This window comes from Musca autumnalis, unplaced genomic scaffold (genome assembly GCF_047663935.1).
Source record: "Musca autumnalis isolate F117 unplaced genomic scaffold, ASM4766393v1 scaffold_2, whole genome shotgun sequence".
NCBI classification, from domain to species: Eukaryota; Metazoa; Arthropoda; class Insecta; order Diptera; family Muscidae; genus Musca; species Musca autumnalis.
This window is the reverse complement of record NW_027411755.1, coordinates 131253947-131262758: the sequence shown is the minus strand read 5'-3', so window position 1 is coordinate 131262758 and position 8812 is coordinate 131253947.

Below are 8812 nucleotides of genomic sequence, written 5' to 3'. Positions count from 1 at the left end.
AAGATAGCGGCCGCTACAAAATGGCAGATAACGTAGGTTTTATCAATCCCATCAATATGGGTATCAAATGAAAGGGCTCAACAAACAGAATACAATATACTATAAAAAATTGAAATCCAAGATAGCGGCCGCTACAAAATGGCGGATAACGTGGGTTTTATCAATCCCCTCAAACTGGGTATCGCATGAAAGGTCTCAACAAGTAGAATACAATTTACTATGCAAAATTGAAATCTAATATGGCCGCCGCTACCAAATGGCTGATAACAATTTTTTATCAATCCCACTAATATGGGTATTAAATAAAAGGGCTTGACAAGAAGAATACAGTGCACTATACAGTACATCTTATACACCCGAAAGCCATACAGTTTCCAGCTAAGTACAATTACGGGACGGCTGAAAGAAGAATGTTGCCTTTAATACTATCATGGGCTTCTACTATACATAAAATGCAGGGCAGCACTGTGGATCACGCAGTCGTATACTTAGGTGCGAAACTGTTTGAAGAAGGTCAAGCCTACGTGGCTCTTAGTAGAGTAAGATCTTTGCAGGGACTACGTATAGAGGAGTTGGACTGCAATAAACTAACGGGCAAGAAACCTTGCAATAATGAAGCACTAAACGAATTAAACAGAATGCGAAATAAAAACTAAAAACTAGAAAATAAAAATAAGTAAAAAAACTTTTTAAGTTAAACGGTTTTATGTTAAACATACATTGCAATGTTTAAAATAAATGTACTAAAAACCAAAAAATAATAAAATAGATACAGTCGTGGGAATTATAAACGTATGCATAGACTAGACTAAAATAAAACCGTGGTGCACGTCAATTGTCTACAAATTATCGACTTAATGTGCGATAGAAGAATCGTTTAATTCGTCGTTAGGCAGTTGGCCCGCAGACGGTGAGGAAATTACTTACTATTTCTTGCTCATGGAAATTCCAATAGTTATACACTCCATGTAAATAAAAGAGATGTTTCAATTAGTTTATCGTTGGACATTCACACTGCTGCCTGGCGAGGAAGCGTTTCACTGCTCGTAGTTTGTCTTTAATCGACAAAGTACTACTCGCTCACCACTATGAAACCCTAAAACTCGCTTATAATCGAGCTTGCTAGCTTGTTTCCACATTCTAGCCCTACTTATCACACGTCCATCGTTGTCGGTTGAACAACTGCCTAATTATAGTGTAACATTACAAAACAAACATTTTAATCAACGATTGTAGACAATCGACGTGCCCCACGGTTTTATATTAGTCTAGTCTATGCATACGTTTATAATTCCCACGACTGTATCTATTTTATTATTTTTTGGTTTTTAGTACATTTATCTTAAACATTGCAATGTATGTTTAACATAAAACCGTTTAACTTAAAAAGTGTTTTTACTTATTTTTATTCTGTGAATATTTTTTTACAAATTATTACCCAATCTTAATACAAATAAAACACATTTGTTAAAAATTTGAATTAAAAAATTTTATTTCAAAGTGACGTAAAAAACTAAAATAAAACCAAAAAATTCTTCATATTTTAGAAATAAAACGTTATTATAAGTTATTTATTATCGACATATAGTACGCTTTAAGCGTTTGGTGATACTTTAAGACTTTTATAGAAATCATGGAATACATCGGAGATAAGTGTCAGTAAATCCATCAAATATTTCTTTTTTTCAGTCGAAATAGAAATTTCTTCATTATTTTTCTGCTCTGGATTGTAATCCATTACGGTGATTTTTACTTTAACAGGTAAATGAATGACCAGCCTTTCTTGCTGTGAGGCTTGCATCTCTGTTTTCGTTAAATATACGCTACGGGACTTATGTTTGAGAGTATACGACATAAAAAAAACAGAAAATGAAGATAAAAGAGCACGCAAAAGAGCACATTCAGTTTAACGTGGTTTTCCCTTGAAAGAGAATCAACAAATATTTTAATTATTATTACATACAAAACGACCTAAGTCACCTTGTGCTCTTTTTTATGAATATGTTTGCGATATACTGCAGCAAATGTCGATATAATAAGTTTATTATGACAATTATTTTGTAAAAAAGACCCAATTACGTAGTTTTGCCAAAAAAATATATCAGAAACGGTAAATTTTTTTCAAATACGGAGTAGTGATATGGAAAGCTCTCAGAAAGTACAACTACGTGGTGCCTATAACTCAAAATTTACATAACTCGACTTATGTCGTTATATAGGAAAACCACAGATATGTATATTTAAAAGACACGGTTTTGAAGCCAGAATATTAATACAAACAGAACCATCAGAAGTTGACCATTAACGGTGCCGTGACATAACTCCCACGGACATTACGCCCAAAATCATTTTGGGAGTTTTGCCCGTGGGTGTTACGTCCGGGCACCCCCATTAACATACCACGATTGAGCTCCAGAAGTGGTCAATTAACAAACCAACGTTTTGGTAATAGGTTTTGTATATTAACAGACCCTCGTGTGGAAACTATAATAACACTGTGCGCAATTTTTGGGTCATGGACAGTTTAGAATATTCTGACACAACAGAGTGATAGAAGACCAAAAAAGACGACATGTGTCCCGGCGTTTTTTCCCATCACTTTCACAACTCCTGAATTCTACCTATCAATACAAAAAAATACAAGTGGAGGACGCCATGATCTCCCAACGTTCCCTCTGCGTGGATCATCTAATCCCATTTTCTAATAAATTACTCTATAAAATTAAAGTTATAAAATTAAAGCCGTAGTTTTGAACTGTTTAACGCAATTTTGGTCGTGGGGTTTAAGTAAACTATTTCAGGAAGTGTGCATTGCCTATGAAATTTTATAGTTGTAATATCCAACGCGCTTTGGCTATATTCTCTGTGCTGAAATAAACATCAAGCTTTTTGTAGAAAATTAACTTATGTTGAAACTATACCATAACTTTTGACCGCATTTCGGTAAAATAAACTGTTTTATCCCGATTCACCGAGGGGTTTCTTAAAATAATAATTTGAGCGGAAGCTGAGCGGAAATTTTTGTGCCTAAATTTTACTCAAAAACCTATTTTTTTTAGATTAAAATTTTCAAACGTCATTCGATTTCCGTGGAAACCCCCGTAAATTTAGTTTTTTTTACGTTCTGAATCTAACAAGCCACGACGTGTAAAAATCCACCCACTAGATCGGCGGATATGATACCCCTCAAATTTCGAAAATTTGCAAAAAATTATTTTGAAAATATCGCATATTAAAACGCGTTTTGGATGTGTCAGTTCTACTTAAATAAATAGATCGATACGCGTGTTTAAACAGCGCGAAAACAGATATTTAAAAACTCTCGTAAATCCAGAGATATAATAGATCTTTTCTAAAAATTGAGTGCGATGCTACATCCACGGTTCTTGATGGATCGCATTGAAATGACATAGAATGATGTATTTTTTAATGGTGACATAAAATGTAAATGAACTTCGCGGGAATTATGACCATTTTACTGTATTTTGCACCCTAATATGCAGCAGATGCTACATCGTGGCCGCCAAATAGAATTTGACAAACTGTACATCAAATAAAAGGGATTGATTCGCTGTGTTGGAAAATCGGATGCACATCATGTCATTTTCATAATTACGCGGTTTATATGCGTATGTAGGAACGGGTTACGCATGCTCACGTTTGTGCGCCTGCATTACAAAATAACATAGACGAAAACGACACACACGCGACACATTGCACATTAAGAGGAAAGCGAACGTCACACAAATGCTAATGAGTGCAAACACATGACGATCAAACACAGTCGCTTATAAGAAGTTATAGAGAAAAGAAGTGAATAGAAGTTTAGAAGTATTTAATGAAGTTGATGTGAATAGTGAAGTGAATATTTGAGTTTTGTTTAATAAGAACACTTGTGAAGTCTTGAGATATGAATTTAAACTTTATTTTGTGAACATTGTAAATATTTTATGTTTAACTTTATTTAATTTAAGTTTATGAACCATAATATTAATAAATGCTATCTTTGTCTCCAAGACAATAATCAAATTGTTTTATTTGGAACGAAGAAGGTAACCTCTCCTACATATTTGGGGGCTCGACCGGTTCCAATTAAATAAAGTGAACAGAGAACACCGTGTGAATAAAATGACGATTAAAACTTGAAGAAATGAAGTGTTAATAAACAATTTGAAGAACTCTGATGGATGTTAAAATTTGAGTGATTAATAAACGAAAAGACTATTGCAAAGAGTAAAGAACTAATATTTGAAATACAGAGAGACATCAATGTGTAAAACAATCAGAATTATTATTGAACAATAGGTTGCTAATGACATTTACTTATGATCATTAAATCTAAGTGAATGTGTAACAACAACAAAAACAAATTTTGACGAAGATAATAATGAACGATAAAGTGCTGATGAAATTTACTTAATGATCATCAAATCAAAGTAAAGACCATTACACGAAGCTAGAAGGAAAATCAACAACAAAAGCGTATTCGAGAAAACGTTGAAGCAACAACAAAAGTGCATGGTTGAGAAATTGACGATGATTACAACAACAACAGAATTGTGCTGTGCGATGATTTAAGAGTACCGTTGGGTCATATCAAATTGAACGCAGAACAACAACAACGTGTGTGCTTGTCCGTCGCAATTTTCTAGAAGAGTGCCGTTCGTCTAGTTGATGTCCCTTGAAAAGCAACAACAACTGCAATAGAAGCTGAGTGCGCACAAAACAACAACAACTACAGTAAAGCCGAGTGTGCGCACAAAAACAACAACGCCATTGGAATTTGCATCCCCAAAATTTGCCTGTTGAAGAGAAGTATCGGATAGAAGAATTTTGTAGCAGTTGGTAAATCACAAATTTGTGTGTATATAACGGTATTGTGTTTACGAGTTTTTAGATGTAAGTTTATGATTTGATGTTTAGAATTACATTAAATTTGTGGAAGGGGGATCATTTGTTGTTAGAGTGAATTTAGTGGAGGGGGAAAATTTGTGCGACCTAACGGCAATCGCTGATGCAAGAATAACAATTTGATGAGGGGAATTGACCTTCTCATTTGATGTTAGATGAATTGTTTGAAAGGGAGAACGCATGTTTTTTTGTAACTTAACGGAACGATTAAAAACTGATTGCTTACATTGAAATTTTAAATGCACATTTTGTAAGGGGGGCATTGAAGTTAAAAATAGGTAACGTTAGATGGATTGTGTTTTTTTGTAACTTTTTGTCGAATGCTAATTTAATGTGTATGCAGTTTTTAGAAGTTGGAATTGAGAATTAATAATAAGAAGTGCTAATATCATTGAAGAGCTGTTGGTAACATTTGGAGTTTCCTCTATTTTAAGTTATATTAGAAGTAAGATTTATAATATATTGTAAAGCGGCTGTCGACGGAAAGACAAGATGGACAGGCAAACAATAGAAAAATTGACTGTAGATGGTCTTAAAGAAAAATTGGGTGAGCTAAAGTTAGATCGTACAGGCAACAAAGGTGAATTGCAGACCCGTCTCCTGAAACATTTTGGTCATTCCTCCGCTGTCGAAGACGACGAATCTGATTATGGCGAGGCAGCGTCGATGGTTGGACGGTCAGGTAATCTGTTCACGCTGAGAGATATTCAGGATTCTGTTTCGAATTTTTCAGGCGATGATTTGCCAAACGTAGAGCAGTGGCTACGCGAATTCGAAGACTGTTCGTACACAGTTGGGTGGGACAACTTGCGCAAATACATTTATGGAAAACAATTGTTGACAGGCGCGGCCAAAATTTTTGCAAGGAGTCAACCTAGCATTAAGGATTGGCCAACCCTTAAACAAGCGTTGATAAAAGAATTTGGCGTGCAAGTATCATCGGTAGATGTCCACCGGCAGTTATCAGGCCGCAAGAAGAAAAGCAATGAGAGTTTTAGGGAATATTTGTATAGTCTAATGGAGATAGGTCAGACTATAAACATAGATGATGGAAGTTTAATAACCTATTTTATAGAAGGTATAGATGATTCGAAAGTGAACAAGGGCATATTGTATCAAGCTACAACGGTGGAAGATTTAAAAGTGAAAATAACAATTTATGAAAAGATGCAACATAGTGAGAGTCCGTCCGATTCAAGAATACAGCTCGCCAATAGAAGTGAGGATGTGGTTAACAAAATGTCCGTCCGTTGTTTTAGATGTGGTGAAAAGGGACACTTGTCGAACCAGTGCAAGGTCCCTGAAACCAAATGTTTTAAGTGTAAGGGTTTGGGGCATAAATCTTTCGAATGCGGGAAAGAAACCAATGTCAAAAGTGAGAAGTCAAAGACTGAAAAAAGAGAAAATGTCCACACGGTGTCCGAGTGTATTACACAGGGGTCTCGAAGAATATTCAAAGACATTGAAATTTTCGGTATTAAATTTTCAGCAATGGTTGATACTGGGAGTGACGTTTGTCTGGTCCGTAGAGATGTATTGGATATTTTGAGCAAGGCAACAATAAATGAAAAGGTGAAAAGTCTGTGTGGTATAGGGGGTAAAAGAATACACACATTAGGTAGTGTAAAAGTAGAAGCAAAAATTGACCTAAATAAAATAGTGATAGACTTTAATGTGATAGAAAGTCGAGATATCATCTACCCTGTGGTACTTGGAAATGATATTTTACAACAACTTGATGTTATAATAGATTCGAAAGGAGCAAGGTTTATAGCCAGAGTTCGTGAAGATCCACTATATAAAAATCAAGTAGACGTATCTATAAACAAGCGTTCAATTGCAGTGGACACTAATCCAGAAATTGGAAGCAAGTTTTCAGATATGTTATATGTGACAACCATATTAGATCATAGTGAAGATAGAGTTGAAAGTGATCATAATAAAGCGAAGAAGAAGATTGGTAGAATTCAATATAGCAACAAACCGGTGGGTCAGAGATTCGGGGATCCTGACTTAGAATCTAATAAGAGAAGTTACAGGGGCAAAGGTTCGAAGGCAATAGATGAAACTGAACGTGATAAAAATAAAACTGATATAGTTTTAAGAAGTGAGAATTGTGCAAGAAGTAGGGAAGAGTTTAGATGCAATAAAACAGGAAATTTTAGAAATGAGAGCAGTTCTCTACCGCTTGACACTAAAAAGGCTACAGGTGGAAAACTAGGGAATCAAACTGTGTGTAATAGGAATAGAATGTCTAGAGCTTCAATTGATATTACCGAATTCGAAGCCATCAAGCATACGCAATTAGGTAATGTTATGAAGCCAACTATGAAGTATACGAGTCCTTTTAGAGACGTCCAAAAGCCGAACCGTAGAACACACGCTGTCGATAAATTAGGCAAAGGTCGTGTCAGTGGTACCACAGTGAGTGAGTACATGAGGCCCTGGATGGCGCATTCGTGGTCGAATGCGATGCAGGATGGCCGAATGTAGGAACGGGTTACGCATGCTCACGTTTGTGCGCCTGCATTACAAAATAACATAGACGAAAACGACACACACGCGACACATTGCACATTAAGAGGAAAGCGAACGTCACACAAATGCTAATGAGTGCAAACACATGACGATCAAACACAGTCGCTTATAAGAAGTTATAGAGAAAAGAAGTGCTATTAGAAGTGAATAGAAGTTTAGAAGTATTTAATGAAGTTGATGTGAATAGTGAAGTGAATATTTGAGTTTTGTTTAATAAGAACACTTGTGAAGTCTTGAGATATGAATTTTAACTTTATTTTGTGAACATTGTAAATATTTTATGTTTAACTTTATTTAATTTAAGTTTATGAACCATAATATTAATAAATGCTATCTTTGTCTCCAAGACAATAATCAAATTGTTTTATTTGGAACGAAGAAGGTAACCTCTCCTACACGTATATAAACGTTATGCCACAATTGGAATTCCTTGTGATTTAATATAAGGTTCTAATAATATTATCCAATAGGAAAACTATAAGCGAAAAATTTGTTACAACGGAATATCATCATTATTGCGTGAAATTTTGACGAAAATGCCGAAAAACTCAAACATTTTTTCTCCAACTTTTCCTACCATAAAAAAATAAAATTAGAATAATATGATTTTAATATTTTCGTAATATTTTCTTCGTATTTTTGCAAATAACATGAATACTATAGCTCCAACCTTCACAACTAAGGTTTAATTTTATTCCTCAAAATGTCTGGATGCTGTTATAATTTTTTATATATTTTTCGTTTGTAAATACGTGAAATTATTCAACAAATTTGATTTTTCGCGAATCCATTGAGACTTTGCGATTATTTTTGCATCGCAAAGGATACGAATTCAGTTAACGATAATAGGATACAACAGCTGACTATATTAAGCCGCGATTTTTTTTAGAATTTTTTCTAATTATCATAATTAAAACGGTCATATCTTTTGCGCGCAACGATCAAAGTTAGTAACGGAAACAGATTTGGAATGCTGTTTTTTTCTTAATCTATGTACCAAAAATCATTGAAGTGGTATCAATAAAATTTGTTTTTGATTTTTTTGAAATGGAAAAGACTATTTTAGACATTTTTCCTGATATATATTTGAAAACAAAAAACATTATTTTTAAAATTTTAAGATATTTCTAAGGTTTTCCCATTGTACTCTCTTTTTTCCCTTAAACAACTTTGGTCTTACCAAAGTGATATCACTGAATTGAATGATGCTTATAGACTCTAGTTTAGAGTTTTAGCCTACTTCTGAAGTATTTTGACGAGGGTCTCCAATTTGAAAATGATACCAAAAATATATGCGATTATTAATAGACCCATTGTTTTGAACATATATAATCTCCTATTTATTGTGCAAAAACTGGAACAA